At 33.8% G+C, this 24,496-nt stretch overlaps 1 long non-coding RNA gene across 1 annotated transcript; it reads left to right on the top strand.

Annotated features, from left to right (window-relative positions):
* The first annotated feature begins 15,646 nt into the window (after positions 1-15,646).
* Positions 15,647-17,856, top strand: LOC149492683 (uncharacterized). The gene is made up of 3 exons (XR_016318935.1): positions 15,647-15,960; positions 16,691-16,771; positions 17,578-17,856. It is a non-coding gene; the product is annotated as an uncharacterized LOC149492683 (long non-coding RNA).
* The last annotated feature ends 6,640 nt before the right edge of the window (positions 17,857-24,496 follow it).

Raw genomic sequence — 24,496 nt, forward strand, 5'->3', positions numbered from 1 at the left:
ATATACCTCCAATCCTTTATGGATCATATCATGAAACAAGGTTGTAGCCATTCTCTGATATGTTGCTCCGGCATTCTTCAACCCAAACGGCATCACCCTATAATAGAAGGTCCCAAAATCGGTAGTGAAGGTGGTCTTCTGCTTATTAATTAAAGCCATCAGGATTTGGTTGTACCTAGAGAATCCGTCTATAATAGAATAACATCTCATTCCTGCAGCTAGGGGTGGCCACGGTTCCGGAACCGGCGGTTCCGTTCCAAAAAAACTGGAACCGGAACCGAACCGAAAAGTTCGGGTTCCGGTTCCGATTTGGAACCGAACGGTTCCGGTTCCGGTACGGTGACCAAACCAACGGTTCCGATCGGTTTTTCGGCGAATCGCATAATTTTAAATTTTAAATTTTGAAGACCGGTTTTAAAAAATATATATATTTGAACATAAAAAATTAAAAGATACACCTAAAAAATTAAAAAATACTTCAATTAAATTTATTTTTTTTAAAGACTTGAACATAATTATTTTTTTAAAAAAAAAATTTCAACTGAATTTATTTTTTGTTTTAAAAAGTTTGAACATAATTTTAAATTTTGAAGAGTAGTTTAAAAAAAATATATATTTGAACATAAAAAATTAAAAGATATACCTAAAAAATTAAAAAATACTTCAATTAAATTTATTTTTTTAAAGACTTGAACATAATTAAGAGATTTCACAACAAATTTTTTTTTAAAAAAAAAAACTTGACAGTTTGGCTAGAACCGCCGGTTCGAACCGGCGTTCTAACCGGCCGGGGAACCGGCGGTTCCAGTCCGGTTCCGATCGGTTCTCTGGAACTGCCGGTTCCGGTTCCAGAAAATTTGGAACCGGAACCGAACCGGAATTCTCCGGTTTCGGTTCCGGTTCGGCCAAGTTCTGGTTCTTACCGGTTCCGTTTACGGTTCCGGACCGGTTCGAACCGACGGTTTCGATTCCCGGAACTGTAATATGGCCATCTCTACCTGCAGCACTGTCGATCAGAACATCTCTATGTGGAAGTGGGAAGTCATATTTGGGCGAGGCTTTGTTTAAATCTCTATAGTCGACACAGACTCTTAGTCTCCCATCCTTTTTAAGCATAGGGACTATGTTTGCTAACCACTCAGGGTAATGCACTACCTCCAAGAAACCTGCATCTAGCTGCTTCTGAACCTCAACCTTGATCTTGTCTTGCCACTCTGGTCTAACCCGTCTTCTTTTCTGCTTTACTGGCTTGATATTCGGATTGGTAGGGATGAAATGCTCTGCAATTGACCTGTCGATCCCCGGCATATCAGCATAACTCCAAGCAAAGACTTCTGAATTCCTCTTGAGACATTCTTGGAGATCCTTTCTGAGCTCAAGCTTAAAGTCTGATTCGATTTCGATTATTTTGGGATCTTCGGCGGTGCTTAGGTTAAATACGAAATGATGCAATGCATTTATGTCAAATATGCGTGTGGTATAATCAATGCCATGAACAGGACAATCGGGAAAATAAGAAAACAAGTAATCAAAATTCACTTCCATTGATTGAAATAGTAAAGGAAATCCATCCAGATCGTTCTCAAAGCAACATTCAGAAAAACAAAAAACAGGATTAAGAGCTTGTTCAATACACTCATCACAGTTATCTTTAATGGTTTGTACTACTTCATCGGCACCAGGAGCATCCTCGGTCTTTGGGGCAGCTTTTTCTTTCATCTCTATGCGCTTTGACATCTCCAGCATCTTACTCTCGGCTTCCTCTGCATCTTCTGCTGCTAGCAATGATTGGAGGATCCTCGCCTTGGACTTCTGCTCTTGAATCATCTTTGAAGCTTCGTCCCCAATCCCAAGAAAGTCTTCAAACTCTGGCATCTTCTGGGACCATTCTGAGCCACTTCCTACTTGAACCATGCCAATCATAAATTGTGTACCATCCACTAATTGCTCAAAGGAAGGCTTTGGAGACTTGATGATCTGTTTCTCAAAATCTGTCATAAAAATCTCCAAGCCTGGATACGTCTTTCCTCTGCTCTGAAACCCTCCGAAAGCCTCTGGGGTAAAGAAAATCCTGTTCAATCCGGCTCTTTCTTCGGAGACTGAACTTCACACTTCTCTTTCTTCCTGTTCTTTGAGTACCCCAAACCGTATCGGTGCTTTTGACCACTTGAAGATGGCACTGGTTCAAACCTGCCTTGCAAATCTCGGCCTAACCCCTTACCGTACTTCTACTGCATTTTCTTCATCATCTTTCAGGAGAAAGGGCTTATCCTATTAACTGCACTTTTCTCTTCAGTGATTATAACATTGTCAATTACAGCCACTTGAAATCCAGATAAGGGCACAACTGCCTCTAAACCTTCCACAGTAGCCACATTCAGTTCTTCCTAAGCATTAATCGTTACAACATGAGTGCCCCAAGGTATCTTGACCTTTCTGTGCAATGTAGATGGAATCGCACCCAAAGGATGAAGCCACGGCCTTCCCAACAGCAAAGCATAATAAGCCAAGATGTCCAAGACTATCACTTCCACCCAACTCTCTACTACTCCTATTGAAATCTTTACTCTGAATATTCCCTTAGCACTACGCATGATGTTATCATAAGCTTTTACAACCGTGGTAGATGGCTCGAGCTCCGACTCTTCAATCTTGAACTTGGATAACATTTTTAGCGGACAAACGCATAATGCTGACCCATTATCAACCATCACATTACGGGTCTCTCTTCCATTAACACCAACTTAGATGTACAGAGGTTTAAAATGGTTCCTACCTTTGGGAGGAAGATTGGAATCGAAGAAAGTTACCTCACCTATCCTGCGTTGCAGCATGTTAATCATATCCACACTCTGAATTCTTGTAGGAACTCTGACAAACGTCATAGCCTCCAACAGAGCTTCTCTGTGTTCTTTCGAAGCTACCAATAAATCCCATAACGAGATTTCATCCTTAGTCCTCTGTAATTGACTTAGTACTGAATTCGCTGTCACCCCGCTCGGTACTCTGTTCTGGCTACTTTCACCTATTTCAGTAACCTTCTTTTGTGCTTTATCCGCTTCAACTTCCTTTTTCTTCTCTTTGAGTTGCTCTTCACCCTTCTCTGATATCTTCTTTTCTGTCCCATCAATGACAATTCCTTTTCCTCTGACCAAGGAATTGTTGTCAGGATTGTATACACGACCGCTCCGAGTCAAACTCTAGACACCAACTTCATTCACATCATCATCACTACTGTAATACCACTGGTTCGCTTGATAGGCCAAACTGTTCTTAATTGCTAGCTGAACCTGTTCATCTTCATTGTCTGGTATCTCCCTAATCTTGACTGTGATACTCTTTTCTATCTCGACTTTCACTGGCTTCCTTTCCATTTCTTCTTCACTGCTGCAGTCATCCCAAATGTTTAACATAGCACACATCCTCTCTTCCAACTCTACCTCTGCCAATACCAACTCTTCAGGCAAACCACTTCCAATCGCATTAACTGATCCACCTATTTGAGACTTGTGAGATGGATAATTATACTGGTATTGCGGCAAAGGATTATTCCGTGTGCTCGGCTTACTACGCTCAAAAGGCTTAGTGATCTTCCCACTATCTATCAAAATTTGTATATCATGTCTGAGCTTGAAGCAATCATCGGTAGAATGACCTTTGCATTGATGATACTCATAGTCTTGATTAACAAACCTACCCCGAATAGGCCTAGACAGATCAATTGGTAACTTTGACAACACACCATTCTTGATGCGAGATCGCATAACTGTGCTTAAAGATCTACCTAAATCAGTGAGTTCCCTTCTCATTTTCTCATTAACAGCTCCAACTATATTGCTACTCCCCGACTGGTTTGTAGCAGCATTACCAGCATTTCTATTCTGATCAACGTAGGAAGACCGGTAATTACCAAACCCCCGGCTTTTCTTTTTCTCTTCGTTGTACAACTCTTCAATATTTAATCCAGCCCTTTGTACCAGAGAAAAGTCGACGAGAGGTTGAGCCAACATCCTCTCCTTAAAGTAAGGTAATAAGCTTCAACTAAAAATCTGGATCAACTCTTGATCCTTTGGCCTCGTCTGGACCATAAACCACTTTGTTCTCCATCTTCTGTAGTAATCGGAGAAGCTTTCATCCTTCCCTTGCTTTAAATTATCCAAATCGCGGAGACCAAACTCATCACTATCATCTGTTTTAAAATGCTTGAGAAAAGCAGTCTGAAGCTTGACCCAATCTCTCTGTATCTCCACATCCAAACCGTCATACCATTTCCTATAGCTCTTGTGCAACGTCTGAGGAAATGCCCATAACACATCCTCTTCATCATACCGGTTCATCTGGACAACACAAATGAACTCAGACAAATGAGACCTTGGGTCATTATCTCCTTCGAATAAGGTATGTTTAAAGGTCTTGGAAGAAGTAGAACTTGTGGGCTTCAAGACATATTCGGCAACAAGAAAATTGGTGACTGGATCTTTTTCTTTCAAAACAGACATCGTCTCCACCTTATCCTTCAATTCTGCTAACTGCTTTATCATATCGTTCTCAACCGGACCAACATTACCAACTGATGCTTGGTTACCCAAAGTGGGTTCTGGAGCCTCCCTTTCCACAACTACAGGGGAAGGCGGTTGATTACTTAAAAAAGGAGGAACCTGATTTTGTGCCCTCTCTTGAGCAAAAGCCGTGGCTATTATATCAGATATAGCCTTTAACTGGGCCGGAGAAAAACCGGTCTCATTCACACCACTGTCAGCCATCTCAACTACAACCAAGTCTGAACTAGAAACCGAACTAGACAAACTTAAACTAACCACAGAACTAACCAGAGCACGCTCGAGGATTAGGGACACTCTGACCAGACGTTGACTAGGATGTCGGTGCCAAACTCCCGAAGTGATTTCCCGGGATGGATCAATTCTGGCTGATAGATAAAAGGACCTGAGTAAAAGGGGGTTCTGCATGTATGCATGAAGAATATAGGCACATAGGATGAGAAATGCAAATCTAATGTGCTAATAATCAGTATGGAAATAAGATCTCGTTTTTTACGACTGGGCCTAAAATTCGGCATGAATAACTTGCAATAATTTACTTTGTACTCAAACATTTCCGGCATTATCTGTCGTCGACCATTCCTTTTGAATTTTACAGTCGGCTATTTTCTCTCGAGTCCCTAATTTTTGCCTTGGAATGAAAGAATTTCCAAGTGGAATATTTCTTATTATTATTTTTGTTTTTGTGTCCTTACTTTTTGCCTTGGAAGAGATTGATAAGGATCCGGGATCGGGAATCAAAGGAATGGGATATAAGTTCACCTCTATGGCACCCCACGTTTATAAGGAAACGGAAACACCAATAATCGAGATTAAAACGCTCTATGGCACCCCACGTTTATAAGGAAACGGTAACACCAATAATCGAGCAAAGAACAAGATAAACGCCACAACGAGTTGATAAGTTTGCCTTAATTCTTGATGCAATTAGAGGATAGCAAATTCTCACAATCTCTCTAATCAAGAAGAACATGCAAGAGCATGAACAATCTGTCTTTGATTCAAATTATGCCAAAATCCCGTTTTACATCTTAAGGAGGCTATTTATATGCCTTAAACAAACATAACCCTAAAGAAGAGCATCTAACTAGGCTGCCCTAGGGCCAAAACACATGGGCTTAACTCTAAAACACAAAATAAAGTCATTTCCAGCCCAAAACAAACAACAAGATATTGGGCAGATTGCATGCATCATAAAACCAACCCAAAACAACTTAAATAAACACTATGAGCCCATATCCCTTACATATTAATTAGACCAAAACAAGCAACAAAGGATAAGAACACATCCAAGCCCACTAGGAAGCACCAATGGATCCATATCATTCCCCCTTTCCTCAAAAAGATTCGTCCTCGAATTTTAGTTAAAAGTTGAGGTATCCTTTTGCTTGCTAGGATAAGTCCACTTCTCCTTAGAATCCATGCCCTTTTCTTTACTCTTCTTCTCCTTTTTAGACCGTATTGAACTCCATTGTTTGCTACAACCTGAATATGCCTTTGCAACACCTTTGTCTCCATTGGATTGCTTCTATTGACTGGTTGATTTGGAATGGTGGAGCCAAGGATGAAATCGATTTGATGTTCTATCTCTCTCAAAGGTGGCAATCCACTAGGCAACTCTTCAAGAAAGACATCAGTGAACTCCTCTTTCTCTCTCTCAAGCAACTTTTTCTGATCAATATTCACTTCTTGAGGTGTCAATGGTGCAAGAACCACCTTTTCACCCTCACATAAAGATTGGGCAATCTCTTCTGGAACCACATGTTCAAAGTCCTGCAAAAGATCAACAAACACACTTGGCAAGGATGGGTTAAGATCATTAGTGGTAAAATAATCTTCTTTGCACAAAGGTACAAATATAGGCTGAATTTGTTTTTCCTTTTCTTCCCCCTCTTTCTTTTTATTTACACTCAATATATTTTCACTCGTTTTATTTTTGCACTCCTTTTCTTTGTTGACAGCCTCAAAACTCATCTTTTGCTTTCCATATTGGTCTTCATCCACTTCTTTTGAGGAAAATGATCTTGGAATGGTCATCCACCCATCCTTTATGAATGAATACCTATTGAGGTAATCCACATTTTTCCTTTCTTGCACCCTTCCTAACTTATTATTCAAATCCTTAAAGTAACGATCAGGATTATCGACCTTCTTCTCTTCATGAGTTTGAAATCTAGTTGGTGTACCACTAGGTCGAGCTCTTCTTGTATTAGAGCGTTGGGCAGCTTTAAACTCCTGCAACTCCTTTCTCATATCTTGGACAGAATTGTTGAAAGTTCTAAACTGTCCTAGGATTGACTCCATTACAAGTTTCAACTGGGGATCCTCCATTTGACTTCCCTCCCCACTATTATCTCCAAATGTGCCTGCACTCATGGTTAGTGTTCAAAATAGAAATCACAAAAACATTTGAGTCAGTGATAAAGCACTCCCTCACGTGTTTACACTCTTTAATCACTCCATGCAAATCCTCCAATTGTACTTCAGAATTTCAGGCCAACCAATCAATCTCAAAGCACGTTTAGAACACAAGGAAAATAAACCTTAACAAAAGAAACGTAAGCACAATTCTAGAAAGAAAACTCAAACGAAATGAATGGTAGCACAAGAACAAAACAATGTACTACTTGATTATTAATTAGAGTGTTGGAACAAGCAAATACACCCTAACAATATAAATGAAGCAAAGATAGCACACAAACAAGAAATAGAAACTAGAATTTAAAAGACAATTTCTGGATATAATGTATGAATAGTTCACTACAAAGCAAACCAAATATGGACCTAATTAATTCTACCCAATCAAAGCAAGCAAACAAAGAAAACCCAAAAAAAAAAATTTTTTTTAAGGTACTGTAGCACGGATGCTTCTGAGTTCCTGTAGCAAGTTATTGTAGCAGGCGTGCATGACTTGTATCTTCACTTAACCCACAAATGTGACCCAATTTAGGTAGGGTAAGGCCTTAACAAGGTATAAGTGGATGGTTTGTGTCTCCCAATTTCAATTTAGGTAGGTAATGACTTATTAGTTAGGTTGTCCAACAATGACTTTTGTCTCCCAATTCAACTTAGGTAGGTAATGACCTTAACAACAATTTGACTTATCTCTCTTTAACTTTTTTTTTTTTTTTATGATCTAATTAGTAAGATCTAAGGCTGCAATGTCCAGATTTCCCTTTTGTTTTTTTTTTTTTTATTATCAAGAAACAAGCAAACAACAAGAATAATCAAAGATAGATCTTGAATTAGTCAAAAGGGTAACTAGAAAATGATGCAAACAATAAGAAGATACAAAGAGAAAACTAGATTCAAGAAGATTTAAAGAGAAATTATCTAAATCCAACAAGATCTAAAGAGAAATTGTCTAGATCCAACAAGATCTAAAGAGATAATGTCTAGATCCAACAAGATCTAAAGAGATAATGTGTAGATCTCAGAATGAAAAGAAAACACGAAGATAAACAACAATGAATCCAACAACAAGAAAACTCAAATTCCTAACTAAGATAACAGAACTTACCCCAAAACTTTGATTTGGCTCTGATACCAAATGATAAGGATCCGGGATCGGGAATCAAAGGAATGGGATATAAGTTCGCCTCTATGGCACCCCACGTTTATAAGGAAACGGAAACACCAATAATCGAGATTAAAACGCTCTATGGCACCCCACGTTTATAAGGAAACGGTAACACCAATAATCGAGCAAAGAACAAGATAAACGCCACAACGAGTTGATAAGTTTACCTTAATTCTTGATGCAATTAGAGGATAGCAAATTCTCACAATCTCTCTAATCAAGAAGAACATGCAAGAGCATGAACAATCTGTCTTTGATTCAAATTATGCCAAAAATCTCGTTTTACATCTTAAGGAGGCTATTTATATGCCTCAAACAACCCTAAATTTAAAGAAGAGTATCTAACTAGGCTGCCCTAAGGCCAAAACACATGGGCCTAACTATTACACACAAAATAGAATCATTTCCAACCCAAAATAGACAACTTAATATTGGGCAGATTGCATGCATATAAAATTAGCCTAAAACAACTTAAAACAAACACTATAAGCCCATATCCCTTACATATTAATTAGACCAAAACAAGCAACAAAGGATAAGAACACATCCAAGCCCACTAGGAAGCACCAATGGATCCATATCAGAGATGGTCCCAAGTAGGATCTTATTTTGATTAATTACAAATTTTTTGCAATCTCACGCTTAGTTTCAAATAACGCGAGAAATGTGAAAATTCAAAGGAATTGCAACCCCTTTATAACTCCCTTTTCTTTTGGGTATCAATTCACTATAAACGATTGCATTATGTTATTCAAAACGAATTAGAGGTCCACTCTCAAAATCAAGATCAAATGTCCATACCGAAAATTAGCTCTTATTAATGCATGGCTGAAACGAAAATATCACGTGATGCATGAATGTCACAGCATATGAACAATTTATAACACGCAGGGAACGGGAGTTGGGAAATGCATGCCTTCCAACCTTATCTCTCCCGCACACGAATTCCGTTGGTAAAAATTTCGACATCTGTTTCCTAGGATTTGGTCTAATCTCGACAACCAGCAGGGGTTTTGAGATTGGCGATATAAACTCTCGGAATGAATGCGACAGAACAATAGCAAACAGACTCAAGTTTTCCTTATGGGGAAGTGACTAGGGCTTTCAACTACATGCATGGGCTTTGGTCCATTGGGCTTACAAGGTCTGGGTTCCACAAACAGGATTCGGGCTTTCACGTGGGCCTACTCCTTTTGACGCACCTTTTAAGATACTGGGCTTGCGGTTGGTAAAATTGCTAATTCTCGGGTGGATGTGCCTAAAATGCAAGGTTTAGGCTGGATCCACCTCCGAAGCTAACAACAATACCATAGGATAATTTCGGATAGAAAGTGGTGAGAAGAAATGATTGCAGTATGGATGCAAGAACTTAAAAAGGAAAGCAAATAAACAAACAAGGACGATTAAAGAATTTTCCGACGGCTTTCTAACCAATTTTATTTCCAATTTTAGAAAACGTAGGTTTTTAGAGTTAATTCCTAATTACAACCGACTAATTATTAAAAATAACCGGGGATTAGCGGGTGCATTTCCCTAGTGAAGTCGCTAATCTGTTTTCATACCACGCCCCTCCGGGTGACTCAAAAACATCCTTTTTATTTTATGTTTTTATGTTGTTTATTTTATTTTGATGTGGAAGGTAATCTTATTATGAAAAGTGGTGATAAAACATTTTATTGGATACGATGTCGATAAATCGGTCTTATAAACAGTTTTTGAGTCGCCATCCATTATTTCGGTAATGGGACCGTTTTTAATTTTATTTTATAAAAAGTGACTCCATTTTAAACCCAATTTTATTTAAGGCCAAATTATTAAAAAGACTGGTCAGACGCACCAATGCGATTCTGGGTAAGGGAATTGGGTACGCCGGCCCGTTGGAAGCCGACGCAGGGAAAAACCGGCCTCTTTTAACTTATGATTTCTAATTTATTTTAGTTAGAAAAGCCAAATTATTTATTTACTTAAACCCAACCCAAATGAATCGGACGGAGTTCTTATATGGAAAATTACTTAATCGCCCCAATCAAATCCAATTATCGCATTTATAATCATTCAAACCAAAGCGATTAAATCGAATAAATAAAAGACCCGCTCTTGCCTTATGCTTCAAGGCGGGCAACAAACCGAACCTAAAATACATCTTACCCGATTCAAAATTAAACCCCAAAACCAGAAACCAAAATCATGCATAATTATTATTTAGCACCTAAATCACATTTTATTTTTTAATTTAATCCTAAACATGCAAATTACTAACAAACCCATAAATTTAATTTCATTTTTCATTCAACCTAAAATTGTAAAATTCATAGAAGTAAATACGCAAAATTACATTTTAGTATTCTAAACTTAATTAAATTGCAATCTGTTCATAATTGGACATCTTCGGATTTATTGGAGAAATTAAACTTTATTTTGTACAAAATTTATTATTTAAAAAAAAAAACAAAAATTATTTTTGGAATCTTAGAATAGCTGCGTCACAGATCTTCTAGTTCCGTGACGGATCTAATAGTTCTGTAACGGGACTGTCCCTAAAACTCCAGATCCGTTAGAAACTTATTTTAAATCCACAATCTGGAAAATAGAACACTGGGTATAGAAATAAAATTTTGGATATGAACAGATTCGTCAAGCATCTTCCAGATCCGTTACGGATCCATTGGTTGCGTGACACAACTGTTCTGGCCCAAGCTTATTTTTCAAATGATTTGTTTAGATCATTTTTTTTATCTAAATATGCTTTAAGAAAACCTAAAATGACCAAAGATGAACATAATACAGTTTAAAGAAGCTTAAACTACTAAAACCACAAAAGTAAATAAAAATAAATACAAAGAAGGGTAAAGGAATTACCTAATCCTCAGATTGAGGATTGTAAGTGGCTTAAATGCCTTAACAAATGATAGTTAATGCCTCCCAGAAGCTTTATCACCAAGGATTCAAACATTTATTCTTTTCTCTCTTGATTTTTTCTTTTTTATGATTTTGTTTTTACCTAAATTGATATCTAATGGCAATTTTTCTTCAAATGAACTCAGAAGAGTCTCTGGAGAAAAATATAGCCCAAAGTGAGTTTTTCCAAAAGCCCCTTCAAATGAGAGAAAAAGATCAATTTATAGATGTAGGGCAGCAAAGGGTAGCTGCGTCATGCAACTTACGACTAGGTGATGAATCTGGTTAGATGCATGATGCAGCTTCCTTTCTGGACCACAGCCATGTGTCACTCAGACAGAATAAAAAACCGTTATGTCGTCATTTTTGGTGTCGTCATATAAATCCGAATTGCTTTTGGATTAGAGCTGCGTGACGCAACTGACGATGCCGTCACGCACCTGCTTAGCTGCGTGACGCAACTCTGACCCAACAAGAAACTTAAAATCGGTTTAATTTAAATCCTTGGATTAAGAGACTTCTAGATAGCATTAACCCTTCATTCCGCATCCTCATATCCTCATCGGATCAGGCGGGGGCATAAAGACACGCGTCAATAGTACCCACCTATTATTAGGTCCTGGAGGCTTAGTGGTAACAGGTGTAGATCCTTTTACATTCATCTTACTGTGATTTTTCTTTTTGTTGAGACTACAAGATTTTTCAAAGTGCTTTTGATGTTCTAAAGTCACAACATTAGAACTAGCATTTTTCTTAATAGAAACATTATATTGTCTTGAAATGCTATCATAGCTAGAACTTGTCTTTTCTTCAGAAAAATGATTCTAAAATTTACTGCAGAATTCTAATCTTAGTTTTAAAGATTCATTTTCAGAATTTAGACTTTTGCACTTTTCTTCAAAGTGTTTCAAATTTTTTGAAAATTTTTTATTACAATCTTTAAGATCTTTGATCTCTATAAAAAGATCTTTGCATGTAACTTCTTGATAAAAAGCATCTTTCAAATGACTACATTCAGTTTTCAACTTTCTGTAATCCTTCTTTAGAACTTTATGCTTTTTAGCAAGCTTTTTCAATTCAGTGTAAAGGTTATTATAAGTATCTAGAAGATAACTTTTAGATTCAAGTTCAGAGATACTTACATTGCTTTCATCATGCTTTTGGCCTATTGCATCTACTTTACTACTTTCAGCTTTCTCTATTGAAGTCAGAGAGCTGATTTCTTTGGCGTCAAAATCAATAGTGGCCATCAGACAAATATTTGCAATTTCTTCCCGGTCACTTTGACTTTCAAAATTAGAATCATCTGAGTCACTCCAATCGACTACAAATGCCCGCTCCAGCTTTTCATTCTTTGACTTCTTTTTCAACTTAGGACAGTTAGGCGTGATATGATCGGGCTTGTTGCATTCATAACAAACCACTTCAGAAGGTTCTTTCTTAGGCAAGTTACTATTTTTAGATGAAAAGTTATTTTTGATAAACTTTTTCTATGGCCTTCTACTTTTTTTATAAAACTTCTTAAATTTCTTAGCAACAAGTACTAAATCATCACTATCAAGATCAGAAGAACTTTTTTCACTAGAAACTACTTTCAAAGCCAATCCTTTCTTTTTCTTATCTTCTACAGTCAAAGAAGATTTCATCTCTGAAATAAGAACTCCCATCAAATAATCATAGGTTACTGGAGTCTCTTTGTAGTTCATGGCAGTTTTTATAGAATCCCATTTTTTAGGTAGAATTCTAAGGATTTTTTTAACAAGCTCATCTTTTGAAATTTCCTTTCCAAGAGTTCTCAATGGACTAACTATATTTGTGAATCTAGAATTTAGTTCAGCTATAGTCTCTCCTTCGTTCATACTAAACATTTCATATTCTCTCCAAAGGATACTGATTATGGATTCCTTCACTCGGTCAGTACCCTCATAGGTAACTCTGAGTTTTTCCCAGACTTCCGTTGTAGACTTACATCCAGATACTTTGTTGTATTCTGTTGGATCTAATACACAGTGAAGAATATTTATGGCTTTTTCATTTATAGATATATCATGCCAATCAGCATCGGTATACCCTTTTCTGTCTTTCGGACTGCTACACTTTCTATAGTTTTCATAGGAACGCGAGAACCAGTAATAATGTTCCTTGTGCAGTTTATATCAACTGATTTTATAAAGTTTTCCATTCTGATTTTCCAGTAAGAGTAATTAGAACCATTGAACAGAGGTGGTCTAGAAATATATTGACCTTCTAAAGATGTAAGAGGAAGTGGGGCTACCATGGAATATTTTCTCTTAAGCGGTTAAGCTTCAGTAAGTCAAGAGCCAAAGCTCTGATATCAGATTGTGGGTCCAGTTTATGTATGGCACAACCCAAAAGGAGGGGTAAATTAGGTTTTCCAAAAATTTGATTTTCAAAAACAAAATCAAATTTCAAAAACAAAATCAAAATATTGTCGCGGAGGAATTAAAAAGTGTTTGTGAGAGTTAGTTATCAAGTTTAGAACTTCCTCATAAAGCTCATTGCAAGTCTAGAAAGACTCTATGAAGAACAGTTGTTGCATTTAGAACCGCTTCACAAAGCTGAAGCAAATTTAGAAAGATTCTGTGAAAAACAGTTATTGCATTTTAGAACTGCTTCACAAAGCTTAATGCAAGTTTAGAAAGATTTTGTGAAAAATAGTTATTGCATTTTAGAACTGCTTCACAAAGCTCTAAGCAAAATTAGAAAAGTGATCCTAATTCTTTTGTAATTTACAATGAATGTAGAGGGACATATTAGAACTCGGTATGATCACAATACTGAAATCCAGAAATTCATTAACAACTTTGCATTTCTAAAAAGATTAACAGTTGTGTAAATAAAATATAATCAAGCAGAATTTCAGAAAATAAAAGAAAATAAATACAGAGGTTTATAGTGGTTCGACACTAACTCGCCTACATCCACTCCCCAAGACTCATCTTGAGATCCTTCACTATGTTATCTCTTTTCAAGAGTAAGAGACAAACCAACTTTATAAGAAAATAGATCAACACCTAGATCTAACCTTTGTCCCACTACATTTTTCAAAGGTTCTAATCAACCTCAACCCTTGCTATTTTTCCAAAGAATAAAAACTCACATCAAGACAATAGAAGCTCACACAAGGAGAAGGTTGCTTGATAACCTATTACACCATAACTTTTCACCTAAGCTATTACACAAAAGTTTTTCATTTAAAAATCTCTACCCTATTACAGATTACAAGAATCTATATAGATAGAGAGAAACACAATTATAAGCACAAGAAGATAGAAAACGGATTTTGAAAAAAAAATCAAAGTTCAGAACTGTTCTTTAGAAAATATTGTTACCAGTTTTCTTTTCTCAAAAAAAATATCTCTTGAAGCAAATAGATGAAAAGAAATAAGGTGGTTTGAAGAGAGAGCTTTAAGAGATCTGAAACTTTTAATCAATGGACTCTTACTCTTGCAAAAACCAAATTCTCAAAAGAAGAAGCAACATTTTTATAAGAGGAATAAAAATCATGTTTATAAAAGATGTTGATCTTTAGCTTTTAATGAGTATCTTTGACATTCCGAAAATAGATGATGCATGAAAATATTTTATATACTCATTTATTTGTTGCCAAAAATATTTAAGCCAAAATCCTTTTCATTTAGGTAAGTGGAATTAAAAGAGCAAGATTCGACTTTTCTTTTTAAGGCACTTACCGAAAATAAAAAGATATGTGAATCTTTTGCAAATACTTGATTATTTGTTGCCAAAAATAATTGATCCAAAATCTTTTTCATTTAGGTAAGTGAAATTAAAAGAGCAAGATTTGACTTTTCTTTTTAAGGTAATTTTTGAAAATGATTTTGAGAGAGAAAAACATTTTTGTGCTTATGAAATAATATTCTCTCTATCCTACGTTATATCCTAAGATATTAACCACTAAAAAAATTTCAACAATCTTCATGTGAAATACCCCGAATTTTTATTTTCTAAACTTTGGAATTTTTATTAAATCAAAAATCTGAATTTTTGATAATATGGGTTGTTACGATCGAGCAATTCTAACTTTGAGTCCAAATTTGAATTGGGCCCAAGCCCAAAACGGATTATTCGGGATTTTCGATTGGACAATGCTTAAAATGTTGATGAAGTAAAATATGATACAAATTATTAATTGATTTTAAATATATGATTATGTATGTAATTGGTATATAAACTAAAATCAAATATTATTACTGTTACTATTTTTATTGAGTAAATGAAGGGAATGTTTTCTAACCTAACTGAATAATAAAATTAAATCAAACCAAACTCGGGAATCAAAGCGATTTTTTGAAAACCACACGGATAATCTGAAAACCAAGTGAAAAACCTACAAATCAAATAAGAATCGAGCTAAATCATTGAGTTGGACCAAATCGATTCGAATCGAACCGGAATGGCCTTGAAACCTCTAGAAACACTCCCTTTCTTTTTATTTTTTTTTCTCTCTTCTTCTTCGCACATGCAAGGAGCAGCGCCGCTCCTCCTCCTCCCCTCCCTCCTCCTCCTTCTTCTTCTTCTTCTTTTTCTTCTTCTTCTTTCTCTTCTTTCTTTCCTTTTCCTTTCTTCTTCCTTGGATCTGCGTCGGCGTTGTGTTCCAGCCGCTCCAGTAGAGGCGATCGACCACCGAGCGCCACCGCACGCAGCTCCAGTGCCACGTCCAGCCGCTCCACGTCGCAGCGCCTCCACCAGCTTCCTGGGTCAGATCGCGCGGCACGAGCAGACCCAACCTCCCTCTGTCTTCGTTCGAGAAAGCGTCGCGCCATCGCCACCGCCTAGTTGCTGCTCCAGCGCGCCTCCGACCACCAACAGCCGCTGCTCTCCGATCCGGCACGCGTGGAAATTTCCGATCTAGCAGAAATTCTACAAAAAATTATATTTGGGGTATAAATTAATTTAAACGCATTTTCGTTAATTAATTTAATTTTATTCATGGTAGTTAATTAAATTTAGTCATGTTAGTTAGTTTAATTTTAATAATTTAGTTGATTAATTTGATTTTAGTAATTTTAGTGAATTAAATCGATTTTAGTAATCTTGATTAATTAATTTGATTTAGCAATTTTGATTAGTTAAATGAATTTAATTTGGTTAGATCTACTAAATTAATTTAATTTAGTGTTGATCCATTGATTAATAAAAATTACTTGAATAATTAAAATTAAATTCGTGTAATAAATAAATTGTTAGGAATGATGATATATAGAATTAAAGAAACATTTATAAATTTATGTTGATATGGAAAATATGGAGGATGGGAGAAATTGACTTGTTTGATTGCCCGATGGATGGGCTGTGTGGTTTGAAATATTTGATGAACTGTTGATATCTTAACAGGTGGATAGTCCAATTTTTAGGGGAGATGCCGCCGAAATTTCGGTAGAAAAATAAAATAAATTTCGGTAGAAAGTAAAATAGAGTTCGGTAGAAAAATAAAAATTGAAATTAATATCGAGAGTAGATTACGTAGAAAAAATTTAGGAGAAGACCCAGATATATATATGCATATATAACAAGTGAATTAAATGACCGGTAACTGAAATAAATAAATGAATGTGAAATATAAGTTTTTGAATTAAAATTCTTATTTAGAATTTTCTTGTTTATTTTAAAGGTTTATGGAATACCAAAATGCGAGAACAAAAGCTGGAAGCATGTGGCTATAAGACAGTCCTTTAAAGGACAATAAAGAACTGTGAGTAGTGTTAGATAACTAGTATCATCCGCCTGCATTCATGCATTCACGGCTAAATGTTGGCATGCATTATTTTGTTGAATTGCCATATTATGATGTACTATTTGTTGATATTGAAAGTTGTTTGATTACTTGTGCTATGAATATACTGTGCCTTGTTTGTGTGGAATTGGGATGAAGTGGACCACCATGGGTTTGTGAGGACGGTTTGTGATATGGATCCTGAATATGATGTGATAGTTGACCGTCGGCCGGGAAAATGGGAGATCGGCGCCCCCGTGTGCACCTGATGATATGGATTGTATGGAAAACCACAGGATGGCATCTTGTTGTTGCGCACCTGATAATCTAGATTTGATTGTAGCCCGCAGGGTGGCCTCCTGTTGTGAGCACTTGATGATCTAGATTGGATGGAGACCACCGGGTTGCCTCCTGTTGGTATGGAAAAGAAAAGAGAGAATGGAAAAACAATGAGAGGACTGGTCAGTGAGGATTAGACCAGTTGGCCGTATGGGGGATCGGCTCCCTGGTGCACATGTATGAGAGGGCGAGCCATGTGTGAGGACGGCTCGTTGGGGTTTCAGGTGGTGCCACCGACTAATTTCCACGTGATGTGATTATATGAAGGTGATAATAGTTGTGGTTGCTGTTGTATTGTCATTTGTGTGACACTGCATGATCATAAATTTAATCGATAAACAAATAAAAATATTTTAGCATCTGTATGATTGTGTGGGGTGAGAGGGTTATCTAACCCTACTCATTGAGTTTGGCGCTCACTCCTGCCTGCCTATTTTTTTTTCCAGGTAATAGAAGAAAGAAAAATCCTATGGAGTTGAGACATAAGTATAGAAGACTGTAAACGATAAATAAATGATGATGTAAATGTACAGGTAGAGTTCCGCAATTGTATTCTAGTGGGTTGTAGATGAACTATACTAGTGATACATAATTGAAATAGATTATTGGGCCTGTATCCACAGTTATGAATAGTAAATGAGATTTGCATAATATAGGCTTACTACGGGCTTCGGGGGCCTTAAGCCCACCCAGGTCCTAGTGCCGGTCCGGTCCATGGAAATGGGTCGTGACATCATGGTCTTTAAAGAATCTTGAATTTGTAGGAAATTGTCTTCTTTAGCTATTTCTATATTAAAAATCTGCATAAAATAATTTTAGCACATACAAGAATATTAAATTATTTGTTTTGCATAATCATCAAAATCTCAAGATAAAATTGACCCTTAAGCCAACACATTCTATGATGAATTATTCTTTGCTATGATTATATTTGGAGGGAAGTTTCATCACCACAAATGTTGAAGGGAATTGTGTTAGTGATAGTGAAATATTACCACTGATAATAATAATCATCATCTAAATTATAATAACAGTGACAAAAGTGTATGTTGAAATATTACGAAAGTGTATGAATTTTTTTTTTTTTATTTCCATCTGAACTTATTGTTACACATTAATTGTCACTAATAAGTACATAGCTTTAGTGACAATTATTTTTTCATTGTAAATCATGTACTCCCTTACCAAAAATGATATTGTATGACTTTATTATTATTTTTCGTCATGGTCACATTAGGAGGGAAGATCTAGCACTATAAATTTTGGAGGAAATTCTTTCAGTGATAGTAAAAAATTAATAACGACAACAAGGACCATCATGTAAGGTAAAAACAATAGTGACGGAAGAATATCGTAACTAAATTTAATTGACAAAGTTTTCTTTACTTCCTTATGAGTTAATAACGACGGATATATCATCACTAATAATCATATAGCTTACATGACAATAGTCTTGTCACTACAAGTTATAAGCTTCCTCACGAAACATAACATTCTATGATGATGTTTGGAGGGAAATTTCATCACCACAAATGTTGGAGGGAATTGTGTTAATGACATTGAAATGTTGATAAATATTATAACAACAATGATGAAAGTGTATTTTGTAACTAATTTAAATTGAAAATTTCTTTAACTTTCATATGATCTTATTGTGACACATTTATCTTCATTAATAAACACATAGCTTTGGTGACAATAATTTTGTCACTGTAAATCATGTGTATCCTTATTAAAAACAGCATTTTTATGATAAATTATTATTTTTCATCATAACTACATGTGGAGGGAAGATTTCATACCATAACTTTAGGAGGAAATTCATTTTATAACCTTAAAAATTATTAATAATGGCAAAAGTTGTCATATAAGGTAATAAAATAGCGATACGTGTATTCCGTAACTAAACTTAATTGAAAAAATTTTCTTTAATTGCATATAATGTTATTATGATATATTTGTCATCACTAATTATCATGACATCCATTTTCAAAAGCAAAGAAAAAAATTTTATGGTTCACACCTTAATTTTTCATCTCAGATATATAGTGTAGATAAAATTAATTCATATTTATTTGCCTTTAGCTATTTTAACTATATTTTCAGCTAGTGCCTTAAAAATACAGTTTGAAAAACTCTCAACTTTTTTGTTTTCTTAAAAAAAAAGTACTTTTAAATATGTTAATTCTAAAAATTTCTAAATGGAAAAATGTCAAACTTTTTATTTAAATAAATCCATTATATTTTTAAATTTGAAATAAAATTATGGTAAGTGCTTAACAATTAAAGGTCAATAATTAAAACTAGAAAGTTAGGTCCCAAATCTGAAAGTCATATGTAATATTTTAAAAAATATATATATATATATATATATATATATAAAAGAAAAAGACGAAGATGCTTGCATAGTTGAATTAAAATAGTTAATAATTGTGTTCTATGTTGAGGCAAAAATAATAGAGGGACTCAATTCAGTCGGTAACATTTTCTTCCCATTTCATCTTTCACGTCTTTGATGCGTTAGAATTTCTATGATTGAAAATTTATTTAATTCTTAGTTTTATATATACATGCCCTGCATTTGCTAAAATTTATATTGCCATATATAATATGATTTATATATTTGTTTTTGTTATTATGTTTTGGTAATGGAGAACATAAATTTAAATTAAATCTTCTCATAGAATTATTGTCAATTTTATATGACATGTATATTTAAGAATAAATGATATTTAGTAAGTGTCAATTTTAGGTTAATAACTTTTAGTCTAGTTTGGTTACTCAATTGGGGTTGATTTTTTCAGGTAATAAATTAAGTTGAAATTTTTTAAACTTATTATCCTTTTTCAGGTAATAACTTTATATTTGTAATTTACAACAGTTGAATTGGTTTCAATACAAAATAAAAATTTTAAGTTGTCAATTTGCCTTTTTACTAAAACACACAATTTATTTGGTAGTTTTAGTGCAACTATGGGATGTGACCACTAGTCAGCAAAAATATATTTCTATATTTTTTTTCTAGATGCAATGAATATTTGTAGTGTAATATTTTTAGTATATTTCTAATATATATTTTTAATATATTTCTGGTATGTATGTATGTATTTATAGTAGATCTGTAGTATATATTATGAATGTTTGTGATATTTATATAAATTTTACTTGTAATAATTTCTTATTGATTTCTATATGTCGATCATAATAATAATATTATATATCACGAAAAAGTAGATCTATATATGGATTATAATAGTAGATCATAATAATAATATTATGTATAGTATACAGAAGATGCAATACAGAAGATGCAGTACGTCGAAACCTACGTTGTAATAGGAGGCTTCTAAGGTATGGTACAGGAGGACACTTAGGTAGACAATAATATAATTAATTTTTCATATATTAATTATTAAGACATGTTTAACATAATATAAATTTAATTTGAAGCACTTCATTACTCTTATTAATTTTTTAACTATGTAAGGAAACTTATGTTGTTATCACTCAACTTGAAATAATTGTCAACCAAAACTACCATATCATATGTCTGTTTTGACGAAAAAATATTTTGAGTAAATAAATTTTTTTTATTGAAACCACTAATTAACTTGGTGGACTCTTAATAAGATACTATTTTTCTATGTAATTTTTGCTCACTAGTGATCATATTTCATATTTGCATTAAAACCACCAGATGAATCGTGTGTCTTAGGCAAAAGACAATTTAAAAATTTAAAATTTTATTTTGTATTGAAACCACCAAATGAATTAGTAGTCTCGAATAAAATAAAAATTATTGTTTATTTATACAATTACTTTTTACTGACTTGTCAGTACGAGTTATCTTTTCGATTACACTGAAACCACCAATTTAGTTGGTGGTTTTAGTGCAACACTCTTTCAATGGCAGAACAAACATTAGATTGGTAAATAATTTTGAAATGACATTAAATTGAGAAATAGTTTTTTGAAGAGTATTATTTTTATCAAAAACCCTCATAAATGACTTTTTATCTCTTAACTTTCTTTTTTCTTGCCCTTCACAAACGCCATGGATGACTTTTTATCCTTTAGCTTTCTTTTTTCTTTCCCTTCACAAATTTTATTCTATCGTGCTTTTTTATTAATGATAAACTTTAAAAATCACCTACTTTTATTCTAAAGATATTTTTTCAACTTCACCAATTTTGTTTCACAACCAAATAATGGAATATAAAATTCTATAGTTTATAATTAATCCATTTTACGTTTTCATGGATTTTATAAATACAGAGATTTTGTGATGCAATAAGCTGTATTTTTAATTTTATTAATTGCCATGACTGATTAATTTGATTTATATTATATTATCTTATAAAAATAAGTATTGATAAATTATTTTTTTAAAGTTAATATTTTGTGCCATCTTTTATTTATAATTATTCAAAAAATAATAAATAACTATTAAATATTATTATAAAATTTAACTAATATTTTTATTTTTATAATATATTAAATAAAAAATAATATACTCGCATTAAAAATAAATAAAAAAATATACAATAAATGATCATTTATGAAAATAATTATATATAGCTTTACTAGTTATTTAATTTACATTTCAATAGTAACCATTACCAAACAATTTTCAAATAATGATCATTTATTAGCTAACGGTTATTAGCAACTGTTATTGTTATTAGATATTATAAGAAGCTAAATCAAAAGAGTTCTTAACTATTAATTAAAATTATTAACAAATAAATTTAGTGTAAAAGTTGAATACATATATATGCATATTTCTATATTGATTATAGTGACTAATCTAACTTCGTACTTGCATTCTTTTAATGGTTTAAAAAATTAAATATAAATGTAAAAATAAAGATTTTCAAATTTCATTATTTTAAAACCTTTGAACTCTAAAATTTAAGAATAATCTTTGCAAAACTCCTTTTCAATATTTTTGACACCTAAAATTTAGTAATTCTATTTTATAAAATTAAAAAAAAAACTGAAAATTAAGAAATTAAAATTTGCTAAATCAATGAGAAGCTTGTATTTTGAGTGTCATTCACTTATTAGTTCATAACTGTTTTGAAAGGTTGCCTCTGAATTTATAAACTTTTATTTAATTACATAATTAGGTATTTATTATGTAAATATAATCAATCAATTATATTCACATACAATTAAAAAAAAAAAAAAAAGAACAACAAAAAGTTGATCTCCCATGATTAATGTGGTACTGGTATTCATTAATATATTTTTCCATTATAATCTCAAAATATAATTTTCTATAGAAAAATCTTTTAAGTCTGCTGCCATGCTTTTATTATATATGTGAAGTGAAAAAAGTCTTCCACAAGGCTTCCACCATGCTTGATGTGTTTCTTGAGGCCTAACATACAAAAATACTCTGATCTTTGCGATTTATTGTAATAACACCCTAAACTGAACTTCGTCCCTCGCAATCAATCAAAACGCACCGTTTCCTTCTCCTTCTCCATCGCTAGCTCTGTTCTGCGTTCTCCTCCATCGAACCCAACCATCCCAATGAGGTTAAGTTAAACACCCAATGAGGTGCGTGTGTATAATTCAATTGCACGGACTGTTTAATACCTACCGTTGTTTAGAGCCTTCTCTCTTTTTCTTTAAAAGAAATTGATTTTTGCTATAAAAGATTGCTATTTTCTTACAACACTAACTCATCTTTTAAACCTCAAACCCCTCTCTTCTTTCTTGAGAAGTGAAAGAAAGAGCAAGAAAAGCAAAACGCAGAATCAAGAATTAAGAATACTGGAGTTTTTAAAAATTTATCGTCTCCTACTTCTTTTTCTCCAAGATCTGGGAGGTTTTATGATGCAAGATTTGAAGATCATCAACCTTATTTCTTGGAATCTTGTTTTCCTAGCAAGAAACATAACAGAGATATCTTTATGTACAGGTAATTTCTTTTCTGTTTTTTTTTTTTTTCTTTCTCACTTTTGTTCAAACTGTATGGTTTTTATTTTTGAAAAAGAAATAAGGAAAATTAAAATTTAATAGGAAAAACGAAAATGGCAGTTAATAGATTTTCTAAAAGATCCTGTTTTTATGGTCCTAAATGTTGAATATAGTTAAAAATATGATTTGGTTTTGGAATTTCAATTGAATATAGTGAATAAGAGGGCCATGGAAAGGAGTTGCAGGTTTTATTGGGGCGGCGCGTGGTGAGATAAAGGTGGATTGCATGGTGGCACGTAGGATGGTAATGCAGAAATGGGAAAGAGGCAGTTTAGCGGTTTGGGTTAAGTTAATCCAAATTGGATAGGTGGGACCCATTTTATTACTATTATATTGTAAACCTTAGCTAATTTTGCTAAATATTTAGGATGAAAATATATTTAAATTATTGAGTTAGAGTCCCTGGGAAACGAAGGTCAGTTTAGAATGTTATTGCAATATGTCGCAAATGTCGGGGTATTTTTGTATCTTAAGCTATTTCTTGCTCTGAGTTTGTCTTTTCCGGTGGTGGTATGAAGATCTCACATTCACTATCATTGTCTTAAAATGTTTAAAAAAGGGTAAATTATTATTTAGTCTCTCAGATTTTACATAATTAACCAACTAATCACAGGTTTTGAGAGAATATCTAGCTAGTCCCTCAGGTTTAACTCCGTCTAATTAAAAGGTCCTTCTGTCCGAAAAGTTGGTTTTTTCCGTTAATTGTAGAGTAAATGACTAAAATACCCCTCCCCAACTGACGTGGACTATAAGGGAAAATTATTATCTAGTCCCTCAGGTTTTACATAATTATCTAACTAATCCCAAGTTTTGCGCAAATATCTAACTAGTCCCTCAGGTTTAACTCCGTCTAATTGAAATGTCCTTCCGTCCGAAAAGTTAGTTTTTTTCCATTAATTGAAAACTAAAAGACTAAAATATCTCTCCCTAGCTGACGTGGACCAGTATGAAGCGATAAGGGAGGGAATTGTATAAACTAAAAGACTAAATAATAATTTTCCCTATAATTTTATGCACATGTAGAATTATATAGACTAAGCTTAATTACACGAGTAGAAAAATTAGCTTCGCTAAATTTAAAAATGAAAATTGAAGAGTTTCATATAAAGTCGATGGAGACAATTACTTTTTTTATCTATAGATAATTACTTTTTTATCTATAAATAACTATTATTTTAGAGCCTGTGTTTTCTCCGCAAATATATATTTTTTTAGAATATTAATGAGTAATTAATTTTTTTTTCAATTTTATCCTTATTTATATTAAATTTAATAATTATTTTTATAATTTTCCAAAATCATATAACATCTCCTCTCTTACTTAAGGTTACGTAATAAAATTTATTAATATTTTGTTATAATTTATAAGAATAAATT

The sequence above is a fragment of the Jatropha curcas genome, chromosome 11 (genome assembly GCF_041381405.1).
Source record: "Jatropha curcas cultivar XTBG-Jc1 chromosome 11, XTBG_Jcur_1.0, whole genome shotgun sequence".
NCBI lineage: Eukaryota > Viridiplantae > Streptophyta > Magnoliopsida > Malpighiales > Euphorbiaceae > Jatropha > Jatropha curcas.